The 27,176-nt window shown below is 48.5% G+C and overlaps 12 non-coding genes across 12 annotated transcripts; all 12 read right to left on the bottom strand.

Moving 5' to 3' along the window:
* Positions 1 to 1,361: 1,361 nt before the first annotated feature.
* TRNAV-CAC (transfer RNA valine (anticodon CAC)) lies at positions 1,362 to 1,434 on the bottom strand. Its single transcript has one exon. It is a non-coding gene; the product is annotated as a tRNA-Val (tRNA).
* Positions 1,435 to 1,822: 388 nt separating this feature from the next.
* On the bottom strand, positions 1,823 to 1,894 carry TRNAH-AUG (transfer RNA histidin (anticodon AUG)). The gene has a single exon. It is a non-coding gene; the product is annotated as a tRNA-His (tRNA).
* Positions 1,895 to 4,934: 3,040 nt separating this feature from the next.
* Positions 4,935 to 5,007, bottom strand: TRNAV-CAC (transfer RNA valine (anticodon CAC)). Its single transcript has one exon. It is a non-coding gene; the product is annotated as a tRNA-Val (tRNA).
* Positions 5,008 to 5,395: 388 nt separating this feature from the next.
* Positions 5,396 to 5,467, bottom strand: TRNAH-AUG (transfer RNA histidin (anticodon AUG)). Its single transcript has one exon. It is a non-coding gene; the product is annotated as a tRNA-His (tRNA).
* A 3,039-nt stretch (positions 5,468 to 8,506) lies between these two features.
* TRNAV-CAC (transfer RNA valine (anticodon CAC)) lies at positions 8,507 to 8,579 on the bottom strand. Its single transcript has one exon. It is a non-coding gene; the product is annotated as a tRNA-Val (tRNA).
* Positions 8,580 to 8,967: 388 nt separating this feature from the next.
* On the bottom strand, positions 8,968 to 9,039 carry TRNAP-AGG (transfer RNA proline (anticodon AGG)). Its single transcript has one exon. It is a non-coding gene; the product is annotated as a tRNA-Pro (tRNA).
* Positions 9,040 to 15,650: 6,611 nt separating this feature from the next.
* Positions 15,651 to 15,723, bottom strand: TRNAV-CAC (transfer RNA valine (anticodon CAC)). Its single transcript has one exon. It is a non-coding gene; the product is annotated as a tRNA-Val (tRNA).
* A 388-nt stretch (positions 15,724 to 16,111) lies between these two features.
* TRNAP-AGG (transfer RNA proline (anticodon AGG)) lies at positions 16,112 to 16,183 on the bottom strand. Its single transcript has one exon. It is a non-coding gene; the product is annotated as a tRNA-Pro (tRNA).
* Positions 16,184 to 18,795: 2,612 nt separating this feature from the next.
* On the bottom strand, positions 18,796 to 18,907 carry TRNAL-CAA (transfer RNA leucine (anticodon CAA)). Its single transcript has 2 exons — positions 18,870 to 18,907; positions 18,796 to 18,841 (listed from the first exon to the last, which is right to left on the bottom strand). It is a non-coding gene; the product is annotated as a tRNA-Leu (tRNA).
* Positions 18,908 to 19,662: 755 nt separating this feature from the next.
* TRNAP-AGG (transfer RNA proline (anticodon AGG)) lies at positions 19,663 to 19,734 on the bottom strand. Its single transcript has one exon. It is a non-coding gene; the product is annotated as a tRNA-Pro (tRNA).
* Positions 19,735 to 26,330: 6,596 nt separating this feature from the next.
* Positions 26,331 to 26,403, bottom strand: TRNAV-CAC (transfer RNA valine (anticodon CAC)). The gene has a single exon. It is a non-coding gene; the product is annotated as a tRNA-Val (tRNA).
* A 388-nt stretch (positions 26,404 to 26,791) lies between these two features.
* Positions 26,792 to 26,863, bottom strand: TRNAP-AGG (transfer RNA proline (anticodon AGG)). Its single transcript has one exon. It is a non-coding gene; the product is annotated as a tRNA-Pro (tRNA).
* Between the last annotated feature and the right edge of the window lie 313 nt (positions 26,864 to 27,176).

The raw sequence follows: 27,176 nt of genomic DNA, 5'->3' as shown, positions 1-27,176 counted from the left end.
ACCCCTATACCAACTAGACTGCCGCTGCATAGTCATTTGAAACATCTTCTGCAGCGTCTTTCAGAAAAGCAGGGCCATTTGGAGGCTCTCTCTCTCTAAGCGTGCCATAGCAATTGATGTTTTCTGTCAAGGATTTTTTGTTTGTCTCTAGCAAGGCAAGAGGTAGTCAAAATGCCCTGTGCCAGTGAGCTGAACTAGGGGACTGATGTGAAAAGCAGACCCTTTCTGGTAGTTGTAACCCGCTGCTAGTCATGGACCCTTGCACCTTAGACTTCCCAACCAGAAGCACTGAAGGGCCTGCTAGCTCTTGAGCCAGAGGAGCATGCCTCTTGGATTCAAGCACACTTGCTCGATCAGCGCTCGATCAGGCGAGATTTATATTAGTGGCTCATAGGCCTGAAACACTCACCTGGGAGCCGCAGGGTGGCTGATTTCCCGGAATGGCCCTTGATGGGGAAATCACCTCCTTTCCCCCGCCTCATTTCAGAATTGTGTGCTAGTCGCAAGACAGTGTTCAGGGGTTCATGGGTACTGCCTACTCCCAGCTGCCTCTCTGTCTTCTTCATGTAAATTGCAAGTCACGAGGAGGCACCATTGCCAATATGCTCCGCCCACTTAACCAAGAAACCTAGTTTGAGCTTGTCTGCCTGTGTTGTTGCAGGGGCAGTGTCTTCTTTGCCCAAAAGGTGGCAGGAGAGCCTCACTTCAAACGATAGAATCAACTGCTTAAGTAGAAACCAGCATGGTAGTTACTGTCATAAAGTGCAGCTCTAACAGAAGGTGTGCCTGAGACGCCCCTTCCAGTAATACACAGAATTTTGATTGAGGGCCCAGCCGATGGGTTGGTGGATTTCTCCTCACATGCCACAGCAGCTTCCAAAGATAGTGGTGTGAGGAGCTGGCTCTGCAAGCAGAGCAAGATTTAAGGGAAGAAAATACACCTGTCAGAAGTGGGATTTGAACCCACACTTCCATGAAGAGACCAGAAGGCTCAGCTTCACTGAAGATCAAGCTCTCTTGAGTCTGGCGCCTTAGACCACTCGGCCATCCTGACAGCCAAAACAGTGTGCAGGTCGGACTCTTCAGTCTGCACTTGTTGATTTTGCCGCTTGCAATGTTCCTATCAAAGTCACAGCTTTAAAGGCCCCACAATATAACATGGCCAAGAAAAAAAAAAAAAAACAGAACAAGAAACAATGCACATGCACGACCACCGAGGGATGCAGATAACTTTTTAGCGTCCTGCAATAGTAAAGAACGTTTTACACAGGTCACAAGTTTTTAAAGGTCATTTCTGTCTAAGTGTGCATTGAGAGAGACTGAGGTTTTAGGGAGCAAACACAAAAGCTGCTGCTGCCAAGTGTTTCTGCCCGGTCTCAAACCGGGGACTTTTCGCGTGTGAGGCGAACGTGATAACCACTACACTACAGAAACAAGCTTGCTGATTTGACTGAAGGAGCACAGTTCCCCTCATATGTTTGCACGATTTCCTCTATACTTTATCAGCAGTTGCTCGGAATGCGAGGGGTAAGTGTGAAAATTGCAGCGGTGTCGGCCAGCATGCATACACTCAGACGTCCTGAAAAATCCCACAGCTGCGGGCAGAGACAGACAAATATCTGATGCCTAAATGCCAGGAAGGAGAGCCTGTGAAATCATCACACAGGGCGCACTGAGAGCAAGCAGGAAGGAAGCCAAGGCATTGTAATCCATTTTTCGCCTGAGGCAAAAAATATGTTTTGCGCAACAATGCTTCGAGTGGAATGAGAAATGTTGAGGGGTTGTGTATTTTGAGCAGGATTTGATTGTTTTCCGCTAAAATGGGCTTGTCCGGGATTTGAACCCGGGACCTCTCGCACCATAAGCGAGAATCATACCCCTAGACCAACGAGCCTGGGCACAGAAATGCAACGGCTCCGACCCTGCTCGGAGGATTGGTGACAGAGAGTGGGAGACTACATCCCAAAGTATGAAACTGCACATGGTGCTCTCTTCTGCAGTACGACTAGAGTCATTTGCATGGTCTTCATCGAACATGACATAAAAAGCCTCTATCCTTTAGACATTTTGGCCCAGATTTACAAGAAAATGACTAAGCGCGACGCTGTGCCAAATTTGCAAGCCCCACGTGCCGTCATTTTAAAAATGCAGGAAAGCGCCGTATTTAGTAGAATACAGCGCACCCCTGTGCTTCCCCCTGCGCCAGCTCTAAATTAGCTGCTGAGCGCCAACGCAGCCGTTCTTGCACCATGGTACAAGGATGACTGCGTTGAGGGGGAAATTGTTTTTGTGCAGGAAGGGACACCTTCCTGCCCAAAAAAAAAATCTTCAATGGTGATTTGCTCTTACTTCTATGTGTGCTGCAGAATGCATCACACATAGAAAGAGCAAAAACAAGGAGAAATGAAAACATTTCTCCTCAGTGCGCCACTCTAACGACACCCCTGGGATGGCGTTGGAGTTTGGCGCTGACGCAGATTTACGCCAACTCCTAAATCTGGAGCAGCATCAAAATGCTATGGTGTTGCTGTGGCACACTCCCAACAACACCCATTGCACGCCCCTTCCAGGGAATGCGCTGCGTGCTAAGGGGCCGTATTTACAAGGTGGTGTTAAGCCACAAAAAGTGGCTGAACGCCATCTTGTAAATACCGCGCAGTGCATAGTGCCACCGGGGCGTCACTAAAAGTGATGCTCCGGTGGCGATAGGGCCTTGTAAGTCTGGCACTTTATTTGCTCAAGGTGTGTGTTCTTGGTGAGGGCAGGAAAGCTATTTTCGCTCTCGTACCTTCCTTCCTTGGCTGGCTTGAATGCTGTAGGCTCAGGCTTCATTGCAAAGGTCAAACAGTGAGCAACTGACTGCCGTAAGCTGGCGCAACTCCTCTTGGTGAGCTGTGACAGATGCCCCAGGAGCGTAGTACCTCACGATGGTGAGGGATAGACACAGTCTCTTTTATCTCAGCTTGCCTGTCAGGTGAGGCAGGAAATGCAAATACTGTGAAAAAGCCCAGCGACTCGAACCAGGGACCTTTCGCATGTGAGGTGCGCATGATAACCACTACACTACACAAACAGACACACTTGCCGGCTTGCTTCATGTGGCTATGCATTGTACTGGAACCACCACACTATGGAAACAGACACACCTGCTTGCTTTATGTGGCTATGCATTGGACTGGGATGCAAGGATGAGGGCCAATGTTCATGACGCTCAAAGCTGAGCCTTCCGGAACACGATCTTTTCCCTTGGAAGAAAGGAACTGGGATCACTTTCATTCCAAGAGGTGATTTCAGAACTGGACCCGAAATTACCATGGAGAAGCACTGTGCATTTAATGTTCCTACGAGCACTGCTGCTCCAGCACAGAAAAGCAGTTGCAAAGAAATCTCGCATACCTTCATGATGCTGAACCGTCTCGACGCCAGTATAAAGCATGTATTGCATTGCAACATGACATCTTACAAGAGTGAAAAGCAGAAACACTCCTGTTTAAAACACAGACTGAACCTTTAAAGGTAGGGGTTTGTCTGGGATTTGAACCGAGGTCCTCTCACACCCGAAGCGAGAATCATACCCCTATACCAACTAGACTGCCGCTGCATAGTCATTTGAAACATCTTCTGCAGCGTCTTTCAGAAAAGCAGGGCCATTTGGAGGCTCTCTCTCTCTAAGCGTGCCATAGCAATTGATGTTTTCTGTCAAGGATTTTTTGTTTGTCTCTAGCAAGGCAAGAGGTAGTCAAAATGCCCTGTGCCAGTGAGCTGAACTAGGGGACTGATGTGAAAAGCAGACCCTTTCTGGTAGTTGTAACCCGCTGCTAGTCATGGACCCTTGCACCTTAGACTTCCCAACCAGAAGCACTGAAGGGCCTGCTAGCTCTTGAGCCAGAGGAGCATGCCTCTTGGATTCAAGCACACTTGCTCGATCACCGCTCGATCAGGCGAGATTTATATTAGTGGCTCATAGGCCTGAAACACTCACCTGGGAGCCGCAGGGTGGCTGATTTCCCGGAATGGCCCTTGATGGGGAAATCACCTCCTTTCCCCCGCCTCATTTCAGAATTGTGTGCTAGTCGCAAGACAGTGTTCAGGGGTTCATGGGTACTGCCTACTCCCAGCTGCCTCTCTGTCTTCTTCATGTAAATTGCAAGTCACGAGGAGGCACCATTGCCAATATGCTCCGCCCACTTAACCAAGAAACCTAGTTTGAGCTTGTCTGCCTGTGTTGTTGCAGGGGCAGTGTCTTCTTTGCCCAAAAGGTGGCAGGAGAGCCTCACTTCAAACGATAGAATCAACTGCTTAAGTAGAAACCAGCATGGTAGTTACTGTCATAAAGTGCAGCTCTAACAGAAGGTGTGCCTGAGACGCCCCTTCCAGTAATACACAGAATTTTGATTGAGGGCCCAGCCGATGGGTTGGTGGATTTCTCCTCACATGCCACAGCAGCTTCCAAAGATAGTGGTGTGAGGAGCTGGCTCTGCAAGCAGAGCAAGATTTAAGGGAAGAAAATACACCTGTCAGAAGTGGGATTTGAACCCACACTTCCATGAAGAGACCAGAAGGCTCAGCTTCACTGAAGATCAAGCTCTCTTGAGTCTGGCGCCTTAGACCACTCGGCCATCCTGACAGCCAAAACAGTGTGCAGGTCGGACTCTTCAGTCTGCACTTGTTGATTTTGCCGCTTGCAATGTTCCTATCAAAGTCACAGCTTTAAAGGCCCCACAATATAACATGGCCAAGAAAAAAAAAAAAAAAAAGAACAAGAAACAATGCACATGCACGACCACCGAGGGATGCAGATAACTTTTTAGCGTCCTGCAATAGTAAAGAACGTTTTACACAGGTCACAAGTTTTTAAATGTCATTTCTGTCTAAGTGTGCATTGAGAGAGACTGAGGTTTTAGGGAGCAAACACAAAAGCTGCTGCTGCCAAGTGTTTCTGCCCGGTCTCAAACCGGGGACTTTTCGCGTGTGAGGCGAACGTGATAACCACTACACTACAGAAACAAGCTTGCTGATTTGACTGAAGGAGCACAGTTCCCCTCATATGTTTGCACGATTTCCTCTATACTTTATCAGCAGTTGCTCGGAATGCGAGGGGTAAGTGTGAAAATTGCAGCGGTGTCGGCCAGCATGCATACACTCAGACGTCCTGAAAAATCCCACAGCTGCGGGCAGAGACAGACAAATATCTGATGCCTAAATGCCAGGAAGGAGAGCCTGTGAAATCATCACACAGGGCGCACTGAGAGCAAGCAGGAAGGAAGCCAAGGCATTGTAATCCATTTTTCGCCTGAGGCAAAAAATATGTTTTGCGCAACAATGCTTCGAGTGGAATGAGAAATGTTGAGGGGTTGTGTATTTTGAGCAGGATTTGATTGTTTTCCGCTAAAATGGGCTTGTCCGGGATTTGAACCCGGGACCTCTCGCACCATAAGCGAGAATCATACCCCTAGACCAACGAGCCTGGCCACAGAAATGCAACGGCTCCGACCCTGCTCGGAGGATTGGTGACAGAGAGTGGGAGACTACATCCCAAAGTATGAAACTGCACATGGTGCTCTCTTCTGCAGTACGACTAGAGTCATTTGCATGGTCTTCATCGAACATGACATAAAAAGCCTCTATCCTTTAGACATTTTGGCCCAGATTTACAAGAAAATGACTAAGCGCGACGCTGTGCCAAATTTGCAAGCCCCACGTGCCGTCATTTTAAAAATGCAGGAAAGCGCCGTATTTAGTAGAATACAGCGCACCCCTGTGCTTCCCCCTGCGCCAGCTCTAAATTAGCTGCTGAGCGCCAACGCAGCTGTTCTTGCACCATGGTACAAGGATGACTGCGTTGAGGGGGAAATTGTTTTTGTGCAGGAAGGGACACCTTCCTGCCCAAAAAAAAAATCTTCAATGGTGATTTGCTCTTACTTCTATGTGTGCTGCAGAATGCATCACACATAGAAAGAGCAAAAACAAGGAGAAATGAAAACATTTCTCCTCAGTGCGCCACTCTAACGACACCCCTGGGATGGCGTTGGATTTTGGCGCTGACGCAGATTTACGCCAACTCCTAAATCTGGAGCAGCATCAAAATGCTATGGTGTTGCTGTGGCACACTCCCAACAACACCCATTGCACGCCCCTTCCAGGGAATGCGCTGCGTGCTAAGGGGCCGTATTTACAAGGTGGTGTTAAGCCACAAAAAGTGGCTGAACGCCATCTTGTAAATACCGCGCAGTGCATAGTGCCACCGGGGCGTCACTAAAAGTGATGCTCCGGTGGCGATAGGGCCTTGTAAGTCTGGCACTTTATTTGCTCAAGGTGTGTGTTCTTGGTGAGGGCAGGAAAGCTATTTTCGCTCTCGTACCTTCCTTCCTTGGCTGGCTTGAATGCTGTAGGCTCAGGCTTCATTGCAAAGGTCAAACAGTGAGCAACTGACTGCCGTAAGCTGGCGCAACTCCTCTTGGTGAGCTGTGACAGATGCCCCAGGAGCGTAGTACCTCACGATGGTGAGGGATAGACACAGTCTCTTTTATCTCAGCTTGCCTGTCAGGTGAGGCAGGAAATGCAAATACTGTGAAAAAGCCCAGCGACTCGAACAAGGGACCTTTCGCATGTGAGGTGCGCATGATAACCACTACACTACACAAACAGACACACTTGCCGGCTTGCTTCATGTGGCTATGCATTGTACTGGAACCACCACACTATGGAAACAGACACACCTGCTTGCTTTATGTGGCTATGCATTGGACTGGGATGCAAGGATGAGGGCCAATGTTCATGATGCTCAAAGCTGAGCCTTCCGGAACACGATCTCTTTCCTTGGAAGAAAGGAACTGGGATCACTTTCATTCCAAGAGGTGATTTCAGAACTGGACCCGAAATTACCATGGAGAAGCACTGTGCATTTAATGTTCCTACGAGCACTACTGCTCCAGCACAGAAAAGCAGTTGCAAAGAAATCTCGCATACCTTCATGATGCTGAACCGTCTCGACGCCAGTATAAAGCATGTATTGCATTGCAACATGACATCTTACAAGAGTGAAAAGCAGAAACACTCCTGTTTAAAACACAGACTGAACCTATAAAGGTAAGGGTTTGTCTGGGATTTGAACCGAGGTCCTTTCACACCCGAAGCGAGTATCATACCCCTATACCAACTAAACTGCCGCTGCATAGTCATTTGAAACATCTTCTGAAGCGTCTTTCAGAAAAGCAGGGCCATTTGGAGGCTCTTTCTCTCTAAGCGTGCCATAGCAATTGATGTTTTCTGTCAAGGATTTTTTGTTTGTCTCTAGCAAGGCAAGAGGTAGTCAAAATGCCCTGTGCCAGTGAGCTGAACTAGGGGACTGATGTGAAAAGCAGACCCTTTCTGGTAGTTGTAACCCGCTGCTAGTCATGGACCCTTGCACCTTAGACTTCCCAACCAGAAGCACTGAAGGGCCTGCTAGCTCTTGAGCCAGAGGAGCATGCCTCTTGGATTCAAGCACACTTGCTTGATCAGGCTCGATCAGGCGAGATTTATATTAGTGGCTCATAGGCCTGAAACACTCACCTGGGAGACGCAGGGTGGCTGATTTCCCGGAATGGCCCTTGATGGGGAAATCACCTCCTTTCCCCCGCCTCATTTCAGAATTGTGTGCTAGTCGCAAGACAGTGTTCAGGGGTTCATGGGTACTGCCTACTCCCAGCTGCCTCTCTGTCTTCTTCATGTAAATTGCAAGTCACGAGGAGGCACCATTGCCAATATGCTCCGCCCACCTAACCAAGAAACCTAGTTTGAGCTTGTCTGCCTGTGTTGTTGCAGGGGCAGAGTCTTCTTTGCCCAAAAGGTGGCAGGAGAGCCTCACTTCAAACGATAGAATCAACTGCTTAAGTAGAAATCAGCATGGTAGTTACTGTCATAAAGTGCAGCTCAAACAGAAGGTGTGCCTGAGACGCCCCTTCCAGTAATACACAGAATTTTGATTGAGGGCCCAGCCGATGGGTTGGTGGATTTCTCCTCACATGCCACAGCAGCTTCCAAAGATAGTGGTGTGAGGAGCTGGCTCTGCAAGCAGAGCAAGATTTAAGGGAAGAAAATACACCTGTCAGAAGTGGGATTTGAACCCACGCCTCCATGAAGAGACCAGAAGGCTCAGCTTCACTGAAGATCAAGCTCTCTTGAGTCTGGCGCCTTAGACCACACGGCCATCCTGACAGCCAAAACAGTGTGCAGGTTGGACTCTTCAGTCTGCACTTGTTGATTTTGCCGCTTGCAATGTTCCTATCAAAGTCGCAGCTTTAAAGGCCCCACAATATAACATGGCCAAGAAAAAGAAAAAAAAACAGAACAAGAAACAATGCACATGCACGACCACCGAGGGATGCAGATAACTTTTTAGCGTCCTGCAATAGTAAAGCACGTTTTACACAGGTCACAAGTTTTTAAAGGTCATTTCTGTCTAAGTGTGCATTGAGAGAGACTGAGGTTTTAGGGAGCAAACACAAAAGCTGCAGCTGCCAAGTGTTTCTGCCCGGTCTCGAACCGGGGACTTTTCGCGTGTGAGGCGAACGTGATAACCACTACACTACAGAAACAAGCTTGCTGACTTGACTGAAGGAGCACAGTTCCCCTCATATGTTTGCACGATTTCCTCTATACTTTATCAGCAGTTGCTCGGAATGCGAGGGGTAAGTGTGAAAATTGCAGCGGTGTCGGCCAGCATGCATACACTCAAACGTCCTGAAAAATCCAACAGCTGCGGGCAGAGACAGACAAATATCTGATGCCTAAATGCCAGGAAGGAGAGCCTGTGAAATCATCACACAGGGCGCACTGAGAGCAAGCAGGAAGGAAGCCAAGGCATTGTAATCCATTTTTCGCCTGAGGCAAAAAATATGTTTTGCGCAACAATGCTTCGAGTGGAATGAGAAATGTTGAGGGGTTGTGTATTTTGAGCAGGATTTGATTGTTTTCCGCTAAAATGGGCTCGTCTGGGATTTGAACCCGGGACCTCTCGCACCCTAAGCGAGAATCATACCCCTAGACCAACGAGCCTGGGCACAGAAATGCAACGGCTCCGACCCTGCTCGGAGGGTTGGTGACAGAGAGTGGGAGACTACATCCCAAAGCAAGAAACTGCACATGGTGCTCTCTTCTGCAGTACGACTAGAGTCATTTGCATGGTCTTCATCGAACATGACATAAAAAGCCTCTATCCTTTAGACATTTTGGCCCAGATTTACAAGAAAATGACTAAGCGCGACGCTGTGCCAAATTTGCAAGCCCCACGCGCCGTCATTTTCAAAATGCAGGAAAGCGCTGTATTTAGTAGAATACAGCGCACCCCTGTGCTTCCCCCTGCGCCAGCTCTAAATTAGCTGCTGAGCGCCAACGCAGCCGTTCTTGCACCATGGTACAAGGATGACTGCGTTGAGGGGGAAATTGTTTTTGTGCAGGAAGGGACACCTTCCTGCCCAAAAAAAAAATCTTCAATGGTGATTTGCTCTTACTTCTATGTGTGCTGCAGAATGCATCACACATAGAAAGAGCAAAAACAAGGAGAAATGAAAACATTTCTCCTCAGTGCGCCACTCTAACGATACCCCTGGGATGGCGTTGGATTTTGGCGCTGACGCAGATTTACGCCAACTCTTAAATCTGGAGCAGCATCAAAATGCTATGGTGTTGCTGTGGCACACTCCCAACAACACCCATTGCACGCCCCTTCCAGGGAACGCGCTGCGTGCTAAGGGGCCGTATTTACAAGGTGGTGTTAAGCCACAAAAAGTGGCTGAACGCCATCTTGTAAATACCGCGCAGTGCATAGTGCCACCGGGGCGTCACTAAAAGTGATGCTCCGGTGGCGATAGGGCCTTGTAAGTCTGGCACTTTATTTGCTCAAGTTGTGTGTTCTTGGTGAGGGCAGGAAAGCTATTTTCGCTCTCGTTCCTTCCTTCCTTGGCTGGCTTGAATGCTGTAGGCTCAGGCTTCATTGCAAAGGTCAAACAGTGAGCAACTGACTGCCGTAAGCTAGCGCAACTCCTCTTGGTGAGCTGTGACAGATGCCCCAGGAGCGTAGTACCTCACGATGGTGAGGGATAGACACAGTCTCTTTTATCTCAGCTTGCCTGTCAGGTGAGGCAGGAAATGCAAATACTGTGAAAAAGCCCAGCGACTCGAACCAGGGACCTTTCGCATGTGAGGTGCGCATGATAACCACTAAACTACACAAACAGACACACTTGCCGGCTTGCTTCATGTGGCTATGCATTGTACTGGAACCACCACACTATGGAAACAGACACACCTGCTTGCTTTATGTGGCTATGCATTGGACTGGGATGCAAGGATGAGGGCCAATGTTCATGACGCTCAAAGCTGAGCCTTCCAGAACACGATCTCTTCCCTTGGAAGAAAGGAACTGGGATCACTTTCATTCCAAGAGGTGATTTCAGAACTGGACCCGAAATTACCATGGAGAAGCACTGTGCATTTAATGTTCCTACGAGCACTGCTGCTCCAGCACAGAAAAGCAGTTGCAAAGAAATCTCGCATACCTTCATGATGCTGAACCGTCTCGACGCCAGTATAAAGCATGTATTGCATTGCAACATGACATCTTACAAGAGTGAAAAGCAGAAACACTCCTGTTTAAAACACAGACTGAACCTATAAAGGTAGGGGTTGGTCTGGGATTTGAACCGAGGTCCTCTCACACCCGAAGCGAGAATCATACCCCTATACCAACTAGACTGCCGCTGCATAGTCATTTGAAACATCTTCTGAAGCGTCTTTCAGAAAAGCAGGGCCATTTGGAGGTTCTCTCTCTCTAAGCGTGCCATAGCAATTGATGTTTTCTGTCAAGGATTTTTTGTTTGTCTCTAGCAAGGCAAGAGGTAGTCAAAATGCCCTGTGCCAGTGAGCTGAACTAGGGCACTGATGTGAAAAGCAGACCCTTTCTGGTAGTTGTAACCCGCTGCAAGTCATGGACCCTTGCACCTTAGACTTCCCAACCACAAGCACTGAAGGGCCTGCTAGCTCTTGAGCCAGAGGAGCATGCCTCTTGGATTCAAGCACACTTGCTCGATCAGCACTCGATCAGGCGAGATTTATATTAGTGGCTCATAGGCCTGAAACACTCACCTGGGAGACGCAGGGTGGCTGATTTCCCGGAATGGCCCTTGATGGGGAAATCACCTCCTTTCCCCGCCTCATTTCAGAATTGTGTGCTAGTCGCAAGACAGTGTTCAGGGGTTCATGGGTACTGCCTACTCCCAGCTGCCTCTCTGTCTTCTTCATGTAAATTGCAAGTCACGAGGAGGCACCATTGCCAATATGCTCCGCCCACCTAACCAAGAAACCTAGTTTGAGCTTGTCTGCCTGTGTTGTTGCAGGGGCAGAGTCTTCTTTGCCCAAAAGGTGGCAGGAGAGCCTCACTTCAAACGATAGAATCAACTGCTTAAGTAGAAACCAGCATGGTAGTTACTGTCATAAAGTGCAGCTCTAACAGAAGGTGTGCCTGAGACGCCCCTTCCAGTAATACACAGAATTTTGATTGAGGGCCCAGCCGATGGGTTGGTGGATTTCTCCTCACATGCCACAGCAGCTTCCAAAGATAGTGGTGTGAGGAGCTGGCTCTGCAAGCAGAGCAAGATTTAAGGGAAGAAAATACACCTGTCAGAAGTGGGATTTGAACCCACACCTCCATGAAGAGACCAGAAGGCTCAGCTTCACTGAAGATCAAGCTCTCTTGAGTCTGGCGCCTTAGACCACTCGGCCATCCTGACTGCTAAAACAGTGTGCAGGTCGGACTCTTCAGTCTGCACTTGTTGATTTTGCCGCTTGCAATGTTCCTATCAAAGTCACAGCTTTAAAGGCCCAACAATATAACATGGCCAAGAAAAAAAAAAAAAACAGAACAAGAAACAATGCACATGCACGACCACCGAGGGATGCAGATAACTTTTTAGCGTCCTGCAATAGTAAAGCACGTTTTACACAGGTCACAAGTTTTTAAAGGTCATTTCTGTCTAAGTGTGCATTGAGAGAGACTGAGGTTTTAGGGAGCAAACACAAAAGCTGCTGCTGCCAAGTGCTTCTGCCCGGTCTCAAACCGGGGACTTTTCGCGTGTGAGGCGAACGTGATAACCACTACACTACAGAAACAAGCTTGCTGATTTGACTGAAGGAGCACAGTTCCCCTCATATGTTTGCACGATTTCCTCTATACTTTATCAGCAGTTGCTCGGAATGCGAGGGGTAAGTGTGAAAATTGCAGCGGTGTCGGCCAGCATGCATACACTCAGACGTCCTGAAAAATCCCACAGCTGCGTGCAGAGACAGACAAATATCTGATGCCTAAATGCCAGGAAGGAGAGCCTGTGAAATCATCACACAGGGCGCACTGAGAGCAAGCAGGAGGGAAGCCAAGGCATTGTAATCCATTTTTCGCCTGAGGCAAAAAATATGTTTTGCGGAACAATGCTTCGAGTGGAATGAGAAATGTTGAGGGGTTGTGTATTTTGAGCAGGATTTGATTGTTTTCCGCTAAAATGGGCTCGTCCGGGATTTGAACCCGGGACCTATCGCACCCTAAGCGAGAATCATACCCCTAGACCAACGAGCCTGGGCACAGAAATGCAACGGCTCCGACCCTGCTCGGAGGGTTGGTGACAGAGAGTGGGAGACTATATCCCAAAGCAAGAAACTGCACATGGTGCTCTCTTCTGCAGTACGACTAGAGTCATTTGCATGGTCTTCATCGAACATGACATAAAAAGCCTCTATCCTTTAGACATTTTGGCCCAGATTTACAAGAAAATGACTAAGCGCGACGCTGTGCCAAATTTGCAAGCCCCACGCGCCGTCATTTTCAAAATGCAGGAAAGCGCCGTATTTAGTAGAATACAGCGCACCCCTGTGCTTCCCCCTGTGCCAGCTCTAAATTAGCTGCTGAGCGCCAACGCAGCCGTTCTTGCACCATGGTACAAGGATGACTGCGTTGAGGGGGAAATTGTTTTTGTGCAGGAAGGGACACCTTCCTGCCCAAAAAAAAAATCTTCAATGGTGATTTGCTCTTACTTCTATGTGTGCTGCAGAATGCATCACACATAGAAAGAGCAAAAACAAGGAGAAATTAAAACATTTCTCCTCAGTGCGCCACTCTAACGACACCCCTGGGATGGCGTTGGATTTTGGCGCTGACGCAGATTTACGCCAACTCCTAAATCTGGAGCAGCATCAAAATGCTATGGTGTTGCTGTGGCACACTCCCAACAACACCCATTGCACGCCCCTTCCAGGGAACGCGCTGCGTGCTAAGGGGCCGTATTTACAAGGTGGTGTTAAGCCACAAAAAGTGGCTGAACGCCATCTTGTAAATACCGCGCAGTGCATAGTGCCACCGGGGCGTCACTAAAAGTGATGCTCCGGTGGCGATAGGGCCTTGTAAGTCTGGCACTTTATTTGCTCAAGGTGTGTGTTCTTGGTGAGGGCAGGAAAGCTATTTTCGCTCTCGTACCTTCCTTCCTTGGCTGGCTTGAATGCTGTAGGCTCAGGCTACATTGCAAAGGTCAAACAGTGAGCAACTGACTGCCGTAAGCTGGCGCAACTCCTCTTGGTGAGCTGTGACAGATGCCCCAGGAGCGTAGTACCTCACGATGGTGAGGGATAGACACAGTCTCTTTTATCTCAGCTTGCCTGTCAGGTGAGGCAGGAAATGCAAATACTGTGAAAAAGCCCAGCAACTCGAACCAGGGACCTTTCGCATGTGAGGTGCGCTTGATAACCACTACACTACACAAACAGACACACTTGCCGGCTTGCTTCATGTGGCTATGCATTGTACTGGAACCACCACACTATGGAAACAGACACACCTGCTTGCTTTATGTGGCTATGCATTGGACTGGGATGCAAGGATGAGGGCCAATGTTCATGACGCTCAAAGCTGAGCCTTCCGGAACACGATCTCTTCCCTTGGAAGAAAGGAACTGGGATCACTTTCATTCCAAGAGGTGATTTCAGAACTGGACCCGAAATTACCATGGAGAAGCACTGTGCATTTAATGTTCCTACGAGCACTGCTGCTCCAGCACAGAAAAGCAGTTGTAAAGAAATCTCGCATACCTTCATGATGCTGAACCGTCTCGACGCCAGTATAAAGCATGTATTGCATTGCAACATGACATCTTACAAGAGTGAAAAGCAGAAACACTCCTGTTTAAAACACAGACTGAACCTATAAAGGTAGGGGTTTGTCGGGGATTTGAACCGAGGTCCTCTCACACCCAAAGCAAGAATCATACCCCTATACCAACTAGACTGCCGATGCATAGTCATTTGAAACATCTTCTGAAGCGTCTTTCAGAAAAGCAGGGCCATTTGGAGGCTCTCTCTCTCTAAGCGTGCCATAGCAATTGATGTTTTCTGTCAAGGATTTTTTGTTTGTCTCTAGCAAGGCAAGAGGTGGTCAAAATGCCCTGTGCCAGTGAGCTGAACTAGGGCACTGATGTGAAAAGCAGACCCTTTCTGGTAGTTGTAACCCGCTGCAAGTCATGGACCCTTGCACCTTAGACTTCCCAACCAGAAGCACTGAAGGGCCTGCTAGCTCTTGAGCCAGAGGAGCATGCCTCTTGGATTCAAGCACACTTGCTCGATCAGGGCTCGATCAGGCGAGATTTATATTAGTGGCTCATAGGCCTGAAACACTCACCTGGGAGACGCAGGGTGGCTGATTTCCCGGAATGGCCCTTGATGGGGAAATCACCTCCTTTCCCCCGCCTCATTTTAGAATTGTGTGCTAGTCGCAAGACAGTGTTCAGGGGTTCATGGGTACTGCCTACTCCCAGCTGCCTCTCTGTCTTCTTCATGTAAATTGCAAGTCACGAGGAGGCACCATTGCCAATATGCTCCGCCCACCTAACCAAGAAACCTAGTTTGAGCTTGTCTGCCTGTGTTGTTGCAGGGGCAGAGTCTTCTTTGCCCAAAAGGTGGCAGGAGAGCCTCACTTCAAACGATAGAATCAACTGCTTAAGTAGAAATCAGCATGGTAGTTACTGTCATAAAGTGCAGCTCTAACAGAAGGTGTGCCTGAGACGCCCCTTCCAGTAATACACAGAATTTTGATTGAGGGCCCAGCCGATGGGTTGGTGGATTTCTCCTCACATGCCACAGCAGCTTCCAAAGATAGTGGTGTGAGGAGCTGGCTCTGCAAGCAGAGCAAGATTTAAGGGAAGAAAATACACCTGTCAGAAGTGGGATTTGAACCCACGCCTCCATGAAGAGACCAGAAGGCTCAGCTTCACTGAAGATCAAGCTCTCTTGAGTCTGGCGCCTTAGACCACACGGCCATCCTGACAGCCAAAACAGTGTGCAGGTTGGACTCTTCAGTCTGCACTTGTTGATTTTGCCGCTTGCAATGTTCCTATCAAAGTCGCAGCTTTAAAGGCCCCACAATATAACATGGCCAAGAAAAAGAAAAAAAAACAGAACAAGAAACAATGCACATGCACGACCACCGAGGGATGCAGATAACTTTTTAGCGTCCTGCAATAGTAAAGCACGTTTTACACAGGTCACAAGTTTTTAAAGGTCATTTCTGTCTAAGTGTGCATTGAGAGAGACTGAGGTTTTAGGGAGCAAACACAAAAGCTGCAGCTGCCAAGTGTTTCTGCCCGGTCTCGAACCGGGGACTTTTCGCGTGTGAGGCGAACGTGATAACCACTACACTACAGAAACAAGCTTGCTGACTTGACTGAAGGAGCACAGTTCCCCTCATATGTTTGCCCGATTTCCTCTATACTTTATCAGCAGTTGCTCGGAATGCGAGGGGTAAGTGTGAAAATTGCAGCGGTGTCGGCCAGCATGCATACACTCAAACGTCCTGAAAAATCCAACAGCTGCGGGCAGAGACAGACAAATATCTGATGCCTAAATGCCAGGAAGGAGAGCCTGTGAAATCATCACACAGGGCGCACTGAGAGCAAGCAGGAAGGAAGCCAAGGCATTGTAATCCATTTTTCGCCTGAGGCAAAAAATATGTTTTGCGCAACAATGCTTCGAGTGGAATGAGAAATGTTGAGGGGTTGTGTATTTTGAGCAGGATTTGATTGTTTTCCGCTAAAATGGGCTCGTCTGGGATTTGAACCCGGGACCTCTCGCACCCTAAGCGAGAATCATACCCCTAGACCAACGAGCCTGGGCACAGAAATGCAACGGCTCCGACCCTGCTCGGAGGGTTGGTGACAGAGAGTGGGAGACTACATCCCAAAGCAAGAAACTTCACATGGTGCTCTCTTCTGCAGTACGACTAGAGTCATTTGCATGGTCTTCATCGAACATGACATAAAAAGCCTCTATCCTTTAGACATTTTGGCCCAGATTTACAAGAAAATGACTAAGCGCGACGCTGTGCCAAATTTGCAAGCCCCACGCGCCGTCATTTTCAAAATGCAGGAAAGCGCTGTATTTAGTAGAATACAGCGCACCCCTGTGCTTCCCCCTGCGCCAGCTCTAAATTAGCTGCTGAGCGCCAACGCAGCCGTTCTTGCACCATGGTACAAGGATGACTGCGTTGAGGGGGAAATTGTTTTTGTGCAGGAAGGGACACCTTCCTGCCCAAAAAAAAAATCTTCAATGGTGATTTGCTCTTACTTCTATGTGTGCTGCAGAATGCATCACACATAGAAAGAGCAAAAACAAGGAGAAATGAAAACATTTCTCCTCAGTGCGCCACTCTAACGATACCCCTGGGATGGCGTTGGATTTTGGCGCTGACGCAGATTTACGCCAACTCTTAAATATGGAGCAGCATCAAAATGCTATGGTGTTGCTGTGGCACACTCCCAACAACACCCATTGCACGCCCCTTCCAGGGAACGCGCTGCGTGCTAAGGGGCCGTATTTACAAGGTGGTGTTAAGCCACAAAAAGTGGCTGAACGCCATCTTGTAAATACCGCGCAGTGCATAGTGCCACCGGGGCGTCACTAAAAGTGATGCTCCGGTGGCGATAGGGCCTTGTAAGTCTGGCACTTTATTTGCTCAAGTTGTGTGTTCTTGGTGAGCGCAGGAAAGCTATTTTCGCTCTCGTTCCTTCCTTCCTTGAATGCTGTAGGCTCAGGCTTCATTGCAAAGGTCAAACAGTGAGCAACTGACTGCCGTAAGCTAGCGCAACTCCTCTTGGTGAGCTGTGACAGATGCCCCAGGAGCGTAGTACCTCACGATGGTGAGGGATAGACACAGTCTCTTTTATCTCAGCTTGCCTGTCAGGTGAGGCAGGAAATGCAAATACTGTGAAAAAGCCCAGCGACTCGAACCAGGGACCTTTCGCATGTGAGGTGCGCATGATAACCACTACACTACACAAACAGACACACTTGCCGGCTTGCTTCATGTGGCTATGCATTGTACTGGAACCACCACACTATGGAAACAGACACACCTGCTTGCTTTATGTGGCTATGCATTGGACTGGGATGCAAGGATGAGGGCCAATGTTCATGACGCTCAAAGCTGAGCCTTCCAGAACACGATCTCTTCCCTTGGAAGAAAGGAACTGGGATCACTTTCATTCCAAGAGGTGATTTCAGAACTGGACCCGAAATTACCATGGAGAAGCACTGTGCATTTAATGTTCCTACGAGCACTGCTGCTCCAGCACAGAAAAGCAGTTGCAAAGAAATCTCGCATACCTTCATGATGCTGAACCGTCTCGACGCCAGTATAAAGCATGTATTGCATTGCAACATGACATCTTACAAGAGTGAAAAGCAGAAACACTCCTGTTTAAAACACAGACTGAACCTATAAAGGTAGGGGTTGGTCTGGGATTTGAACCGAGGTCCTCTCACACCCGAAGCGAGAATCATACCCCTATACCAACTAGACTGCCGCTGCATAGTCATTTGAAACATCTTCTGAAGCGTCTTTCAGAAAAGCAGGGCCATTTGGAGGTTCTCTCTCTCTAAGCGTGCCATAGCAATTGATGTTTTCTGTCAAGGATTTTTTGTTTGTCTCTAGCAAGGCAAGAGGTAGTCAAAATGCCCTGTGCCAGTGAGCTGAACTAGGGCACTGATGTGAAAAGCAGACCCTTTCTGGTAGTTGTAACCCGCTGCAAGTCATGGACCCTTGCACCTTAGACTTCCCAACCAGAAGCACTGAAGGGCCTGCTAGCTCTTGAGCCAGAGGAGCATGCCTCTTGGATTCAAGCACACTTGCTCGATCAGCACTCGATCAGGCGAGATTTATATTAGTGGCTCATAGGCCTGAAACACTCACCTGGGAGACGCAGGGTGGCTGATTTCCCGGAATGGCCCTTGATGGGGAAATCACCTCCTTTCCCCCGCCTCATTTCAGAATTGTGTGCTAGTCGCAAGACAGTGTTCAGGGGTTCATGGGTACTGCCTACTCCCAGCTGCCTCTCTGTCTTCTTCATGTAAATTGCAAGTCACGAGGAGGCACCATTGCCAATATGCTCCGCCCACCTAACCAAGAAACCTAGTTTGAGCTTGTCTGCCTGTGTTGTTGCAGGGGCAGAGTCTTCTTTGCCCAAAAGGTGGCAGGAGAGCCTCACTTCAAACGATAGAATCAACTGCTTAAGTAGAAACCAGCATGGTAGTTACTGTCATAAAGTGCAGCTCTAACAGAAGGTGTGCCTGAGACGCCCCTTCCAGTAATACACAGAATTTTGATTGAGGGCCCAGCCGATGGGTTGGTGGATTTCTCCTCACATGCCACAGCAGCTTCCAAAGATAGTGGTGTGAGGAGCTGGCTCTGCAAGCAGAGCAAGATTTAAGGGAAGAAAATACACCTGTCAGAAGTGGGATTTGAACCCACGCCTCCATGAAGAGACCAGAAGGCTCAGCTTCACTGAAGATCAAGCTCTCTTGAGTCTGGCGCCTTAGACCACTCGGCCATCCTGACAGCCAAAACAGTGTGCAGGTCGGACTCTTCAGTCTGCACTTGTTGATTTTGCCGCTTGCAATGTTCCTATCAAAGTCACAGCTTTAAAGGCCCAACAATATAACATGGCCAAGAAAAAAAAAAAAAAACAGAACAAGAAACAATGCACATGCACGACCACCGAGGGATGCAGATAACTTTTTAGCGTCCTGCAATAGTAAAGCACGTTTTACACAGGTCACAAGTTTTTAAAGGTCATTTCTGTCTAAGTGTGCATTGAGAGAGACTGAGGTTTTAGGGAGCAAACACAAAAGATGCTGCTGCCAAGTCTCAAACCGGGGACTTTTCGCGTGTGAGGCGAACGTGATAACCACTACACTACAGAAACAAACTTGCTGATTTGACTGAAGGAGCACAGTTCCCCTCATATGTTTGCACGATTTCCTCTATACTTTATCAGCAGTTGCTCGGAATGCGAGGGGTAAGTGTGAAAATTGCAGCGGTGTCGGCCAGCATGCATACACTCAGACGTCCTGAAAAATCCCACAGCTGCGTGCAGAGACAGACAAATATCTGATGCCTAAATGCCAGGAAGGAGAGCCTGTGAAATCATCACACAGGGCGCACTGAGAGCAAGCAGGAGGGAAGCCAAGGCATTGTAATCCATTTTTCGCCTGAGGCAAAAAATATGTTTTGCGGAACAATGCTTCGAGTGGAATGAGAAATGTTGAGGGGTTGTGTATTTTGAGCAGGATTTGATTGTTTTCCGCTAAAATGGGCTCGTCCGGGATTTGAACCCGGGACCTCTCGCACCCTAAGCGAGAATCATACCCCTAGACCAACGAGCCTGGGCACAGAAACGCAACGGCTCCGACCCTGCTCGGAGGGTTGGTGACAGAGAGTGGGAGACTATATCCCAAAGCAAGAAACTGCACATGGTGCTCTCTTCTGCAGTACGACTAGAGTCATTTGCATGGTCTTCATCGAACATGACATAAAAAGCCTCTATCCTTTAGACATTTTGGCCCAGATTTACAAGAAAATGACTAAGCGCGACGCTGTGCCAAATTTGCAAGCCCCACGCGCCGTCATTTTCAAAATGCAGGAAAGCGCCGTATTTAGTAGAATGCTTCCCCCTGTGCCAGCTCTAAATTAGCTGCTGAGCGCCAACGCAGCCGTTCTTGCACCATGGTACAAGGATGACTGCGTTGAGGGGGAAATTGTTTTTGTGCAGGAAGGGACACCTTCCTGCCCAAAAAAAAAATCTTCAATGGTGATTTGCTCTTACTTCTATGTGTGCTGCAGAATGCATCACACATAGAAAGAGCAAAAACAAGGAGAAATTAAAACATTTCTCGTCAGTGCGCCACTCTAACGACACCCCTGGGATGGCGTTGGATTTTGGCGCTGACGCAGATTTACGCCAACTCCTAAATCTGGAGCAGCATCAAAATGCTATGGTGTTGCTGTGGCACACTCCCAACAACACCCATTGCACGCCCCTTCCAGGGAACGCGCTGCGTGCTAAGGGGCCGTATTTACAAGGTGGTGTTAAGCCACAAAAAGTGGCTGAACGCCATCTTGTAAATACCGCGCAGTGCATAGTGCCACCGGGGCGTCACTAAAAGTGATGCTCCGGTGGCGATAGGGCCTTGTAAGTCTGGCACTTTATTTGCTCAAGGTGTGTGTTCTTGGTGAGGGCAGGAAAGCTATTTTCGCTCTCGTACCTTCCTTCCTTGGCTGGCTTGAATGCTGTAGGCTCAGGCTACATTGCAAAGGTCAAACAGTGAGCAACTGACTGCCGTAAGCTGGCGCAACTCCTCTTGGTGACCTGTGACAGATGCCCCAGGAGCGTAGTACCTCACGATGGTGAGGGATAGACACAGTCTCTTTTATCTCAGCTTGCCTGTCAGGTGAGGCAGGAAATGCAAATACTGTGAAAAAGCCCAGTGACTCGAACCAGGAACCTTTCGCATGTGAGGTGCGCATGATAACCACTACACTACACAAGCATACACACTTGCCGGCTTGCTTCATGTGGCTATGCATTGTACTGGAACCACCACACTATGGAAACAGACACACCTGCTTGCTTTATGTGGCTATGCATTGGACTGGGATGCAAGGATGAGGGCCAATGTTCATGACGCTCAAAGCTGAGCCTTCCAGAACACGATCTCTTCCCTTGGAAGAAAGGAACTGGGATCACTTTCATTCCAAGAGGTGATTTCAGAACTGGACCCGAAATTACCATGGAGAAGCACTGTGCATTTAATGTTCCTACGAGCACTGCTGCTCCAGCACAGAAAAGCAGTTGCAAAGAAATCTCGCATACCTTCATGATGCTGAACCGTCTCGACGCCAGTATAAAGCATGTATTGCATTGCAACATGACATCTTACAAGAGTGAAAAGCAGAAACACTCCTGTTTAAAACACAGACTGAACCTATAAAGGTAGGGGTTGGTCTGGGATTTGAACCGAGGTCCTCTCACACCCGAAGCGAGAATCATACCCCTATACCAACTAGACTGCCGCTGCATAGTCATTTGAAACATCTTCTGAAGCGTCTTTCAGAAAAGCAGGGCCATTTGGAGGTTCTCTCTCTCTAAGCGTGCCATAGCAATTGATGTTTTCTGTCAAGGATTTTTTGTTTGCCTCTAGCAAGGCAAGAGGTAGTCAAAATGCCCTGTGCCAGTGAGCTGAACTAGGGCACTGATGTGAAAAGCAGACCCTTTCTGGTAGTTGTAACCCGCTGCAAGTCATGGACCCTTGCACCTTAGACTTCCCAACCACAAGCACTGAAGGGCCTGCTAGCTCTTGAGCCAGAGGAGCATGCCTCTTGGATTCAAGCACACTTGCTCGATCAGCACTCGATCAGGCGAGATTTATATTAGTGGCTCATAGGCCTGAAACACTCACCTGGGAGACGCAGGGTGGCTGATTTCCCGGAATGGCCCTTGATGGGGAAATCACCTCCTTTCCCCGCCTCATTTCAGAATTGTGTGCTAGTCGCAAGACAGTGTTCAGGGGTTCATGGGTACTGCCTACTCCCAGCTGCCTCTCTGTCTTCTTCATGTAAATTGCAAGTCACGAGGAGGCACCATTGCCAATATGCTCCGCCCACCTAACCAAGAAACCTAGTTTGAGCTTGTCTGCCTGTGTTGTTGCAGGGGCAGAGTCTTCTTTGCCCAAAAGGTGGCAGGAGAGCCTCACTTCAAACGATAGAATCAACTGCTTAAGTAGAAACCAGCATGGTAGTTACTATCATAAAGTGCAGCTCTAACAGAAGGTGTGCCTGAGACGCCCCTTCCAGTAATACACAGAATTTTGATTGAGGGCCCAGCCGATGGGTTGGTGGATTTCTCCTCACATGCCACAGCAGCTTCCAAAGATAGTGGTGTGAGGAGCTGGCTCTGCAAGCAGAGCAAGATTTAAGGGAAGAAAATACACCTGTCAGAAGTGGGATTTGGACCCACGCCTCCATGAAGAGACCAGAAGGCTCAGCTTCACTGAAGATCAAGCTCTCTTGAGTCTGGCGCCTTAGACCACTCGGCCATCCTGACTGCCAAAACAGTGTGCAGGTCGGACTCTTCAGTCTGCACTTGTTGATTTTGCCGCTTGCAATGTTCCTATCAAAGTCACAGCTTTAAAGGCCCAACAATATAACATGGCCAAGAAAAAAAAAAAAAACAGAACAAGAAACAATGCACATGCACGACCACCGAGGGATGCAGATAACTTTTTAGCGTCCTGCAATAGTAAAGCACGTTTTACACAGGTCACAAGTTTTTAAAGGTCATTTCTGTCTAAGTGTGCATTGAGAGAGACTGAGGTTTTAGGGAGCAAACACAAAAGCTGCTGCTGCCAAGTGCTTCTGCCCGGTCTCAAACCGGGGACTTTTCGCGTGTGAGGCGAACGTGATAACCACTACACTACAGAAACAAGCTTGCTGATTTGACTGAAGGAGCACAGTTCCCCTCATATGTTTGCACGATTTCCTCTATACTTTATCAGCAGTTGCTCGGAATGCGAGGGGTAAGTGTGAAAATTGCAGCGGTGTCGGCCAGCATGCATACACTCAGACGTCCTGAAAAATCCCACAGCTGCGTGCAGAGACAGACAAATATCTGATGCCTAAATGCCAGGAAGGAGAGCCTGTGAAATCATCACACAGGGCGCACTGAGAGCAAGCAGGAGGGAAGCCAAGGCATTGTAATCCATTTTTCGCCTGAGGCAAAAAATATGTTTTGCGGAACAATGCTTCGAGTGGAATGAGAAATGTTGAGGGGTTGTGTATTTTGAGCAGGATTTGATTGTTTTCCGCTAAAATGGGCTCGTCCGGGATTTGAACCCGGGACCTATCGCACCCTAAGCGAGAATCATACCCCTAGACCAACGAGCCTGGGCACAGAAATGCAACGGCTCCGACCCTGCTCGGAGGGTTGGTGACAGAGAGTGGGAGACTATATCCCAAAGCAAGAAACTGCACATGGTGCTCTCTTCTGCAGTACGACTAGAGTCATTTGCATGGTCTTCATCGAACATGACATAAAAAGCCTCTATCCTTTAGACATTTTGGCCCAGATTTACAAGAAAATGACTAAGCGCGACGCTGTGCCAAATTTGCAAGCCCCACGCGCCGTCATTTTCAAAATGCAGGAAAGCGCCGTATTTAGTAGAATACAGCGCACCCCTGTGCTTCCCCCTGTGCCAGCTCTAAATTAGCTGCTGAGCGCCAACGCAGCCGTTCTTGCACCATGGTACAAGGATGACTGCGTTGAGGGGGAAATTGTTTTTGTGCAGGAAGGGACACCTTCCTGCCCAAAAAAAAAATCTTCAATGGTGATTTGCTCTTACTTCTATGTGTGCTGCAGAATGCATCACACATAGAAAGAGCAAAAACAAGGAGAAATTAAAACATTTCTCCTCAGTGCACCACTCTAACGACACCCCTGGGATGGCGTTGGATTTTGGCGCTGACGCAGATTTACGCCAACTCCTAAATCTGGAGCAGCATCAAAATGCTATGGTGTTGCTGTGGCACACTCCCAACAACACCCATTGCACGCCCCTTCCAGGGAACGCGCTGCGTGCTAAGGGGCCGTATTTACAAGGTGGTGTTAAGCCACAAAAAGTGGCTGAACGCCATCTTGTAAATACCGCGCAGTGCATAGTGCCACCGGGGCGTCACTAAAAGTGATGCTCCGGTGGCGATAGGGCCTTGTAAGTCTGGCACTTTATTTGCTCAAGGTGTGTGTTCTTGGTGAGGGCAGGAAAGCTATTTTCGCTCTCGTACCTTCCTTCCTTGGCTGGCTTGAATGCTGTAGGCTCAGGCTACATTGCAAAGGTCAAACAGTGAGCAACTGACTGCCGTAAGCTGGCGCAACTCCTCTTGGTGAGCTGTGACAGATGCCCCAGGAGCGTAGTACCTCACGATGGTGAGGGATAGACACAGTCTCTTTTATCTCAGCTTGCCTGTCAGGTGAGGCAGGAAATGCAAATACTGTGAAAAAGCCCAGCAACTCGAACCAGGGACCTTTCGCATGTGAGGTGCGCTTGATAACCACTACACTACACAAACAGACACACTTGCCGGCTTGCTTCATGTGGCTATGCATTGTACTGGAACCACCACACTATGGAAACAGACACACCTGCTTGCTTTATGTGGCTATGCATTGGACTGGGATGCAAGGATGAGGGCCAATGTTCATGACGCTCAAAGCTGAGCCTTCCGGAACACGATCTCTTCCCTTGGAAGAAAGGAACTGGGATCACTTTCATTCCAAGAGGTGATTTCAGAACTGGACCCGAAATTACCATGGAGAAGCACTGTGCATTTAATGTTCCTACGAGCACTGCTGCTCCAGCACAGAAAAGCAGTTGTAAAGAAATCTCGCATACCTTCATGATGCTGAACCGTCTCGACGCCAGTATAAAGCATGTATTGCATTGCAACATGACATCTTACAAGAGTGAAAAGCAGAAACACTCCTGTTTAAAACACAGACTGAACCTATAAAGGTAGGGGTTTGTCGGGGATTTGAACCGAGGTCCTCTCACACCCAAAGCAAGAATCATACCCCTATACCAACTAGACTGCCGATGCATAGTCATTTGAAACATCTTCTGAAGCGTCTTTCAGAAAAGCAGGGCCATTTGGAGGCTCTCTCTCTCTAAGCGTGCCATAGCAATTGATGTTTTCTGTCAAGGATTTTTTGTTTGTCTCTAGCAAGGCAAGAGGTGGTCAAAATGCCCTGTGCCAGTGAGCTGAACTAGGGCACTGATGTGAAAAGCAGACCCTTTCTGGTAGTTGTAACCCGCTGCAAGTCATGGACCCTTGCACCTTAGACTTCCCAACCAGAAGCACTGAAGGGCCTGCTAGCTCTTGAGCCAGAGGAGCATGCCTCTTGGATTCAAGCACACTTGCTCGATCAGGGCTCGATCAGGCGAGATTTATATTAGTGGCTCATAGGCCTGAAACACTCACCTGGGAGACGCAGGGTGGCTGATTTCCCGGAATGGCCCTTGATGGGGAAATCACCTCCTTTCCCCCGCCTCATTTTAGAATTGTGTGCTAGTCGCAAGACAGTGTTCAGGGGTTCATGGGTACTGCCTACTCCCAGCTGCCTCTCTGTCTTCTTCATGTAAATTGCATGTCACGAGGAGGCACCATTGCCAATATGCTCCGCCCACCTAACCAAGAAACCTAGTTTGAGCTTGTCTGCCTGTGTTGTTGCAGGGGCAGAGTCTTCTTTGCCCAAAAGGTGGCAGGAGAGCCTCACTTCAAACGATAGAATCAACTGCTTAAGTAGAAATCAGCATGGTAGTTACTGTCATAAAGTGCAGCTCTAACAGAAGGTGTGCCTGAGACGCCCCTTCCAGTAATACACAGAATTTTGATTGAGGGCCCAGCCGATGGGTTGGTGGATTTCTCCTCACATGCCACAGCAGCTTCCAAAGATAGTGGTGTGAGGAGCTGGCTCTGCAAGCAGAGCAAGATTTAAGGGAAGAAAATACACCTGTCAGAAGTGGGATTTGAACCCACGCCTCCATGAAGAGACCAGAAGGCTCAGCTTCACTGAAGATCAAGCTCTCTTGAGTCTGGCGCCTTAGACCACACGGCCATCCTGACAGCCAAAACAGTGTGCAGGTTGGACTCTTCAGTCTGCACTTGTTGATTTTGCCGCTTGCAATGTTCCTATCAAAGTCGCAGCTTTAAAGGCCCCACAATATAACATGGCCAAGAAAAAGAAAAAAAAACAGAACAAGAAACAATGCACATGCACGACCACCGAGGGATGCAGATAACTTTTTAGCGTCCTGCAATAGTAAAGCACGTTTTACACAGGTCACAAGTTTTTAAAGGTCATTTCTGTCTAAGTGTGCATTGAGAGAGACTGAGGTTTTAGGGAGCAAACACAAAAGCTGCAGCTGCCAAGTGTTTCTGCCCGGTCTCGAACCGGGGACTTTTCGCGTGTGAGGCGAACGTGATAACCACTACACTACAGAAACAAGCTTGCTGACTTGACTGAAGGAGCACAGTTCCCCTCATATGTTTGCCCGATTTCCTCTATACTTTATCAGCAGTTGCTCGGAATGCGAGGGGTAAGTGTGAAAATTGCAGCGGTGTCGGCCAGCATGCATACACTCAAACGTCCTGAAAAATCCAACAGCTGCGGGCAGAGACAGACAAATATCTGATGCCTAAATGCCAGGAAGGAGAGCCTGTGAAATCATCACACAGGGCGCACTGAGAGCAAGCAGGAAGGAAGCCAAGGCATTGTAATCCATTTTTCGCCTGAGGCAAAAAATATGTTTTGCGCAACAATGCTTCGAGTGGAATGAGAAATGTTGAGGGGTTGTGTATTTTGAGCAGGATTTGATTGTTTTCCGCTAAAATGGGCTCGTCTGGGATTTGAACCCGGGACCTCTCGCACCCTAAGCGAGAATCATACCCCTAGACCAACGAGCCTGGGCACAGAAATGCAACGGCTCCGACCCTGCTCGGAGGGTTGGTGACAGAGAGTGGGAGACTACATCCCAAAGCAAGAAACTGCACATGGTGCTCTCTTCTGCAGTACGACTAGAGTCATTTGCATGGTCTTCATCGAACATGACATAAAAAGCCTCTATCCTTTAGACATTTTGGCCCAGATTTACAAGAAAATGACTAAGCGCGACGCTGTGCCAAATTTGCAAGCCCCACGCGCCGTCATTTTCAAAATGCAGGAAAGCGCTGTATTTAGTAGAATACAGCGCACCCCTGTGCTTCCCCCTGCGCCAGC

This window comes from Pleurodeles waltl, unplaced genomic scaffold (assembly GCF_031143425.1).
Source record: "Pleurodeles waltl isolate 20211129_DDA unplaced genomic scaffold, aPleWal1.hap1.20221129 scaffold_91, whole genome shotgun sequence".
NCBI lineage: Eukaryota > Metazoa > Chordata > Amphibia > Caudata > Salamandridae > Pleurodeles > Pleurodeles waltl.
Note: the sequence above shows the minus strand (reverse complement) of the source record. Positions and strands in the feature narration are given on the sequence as shown.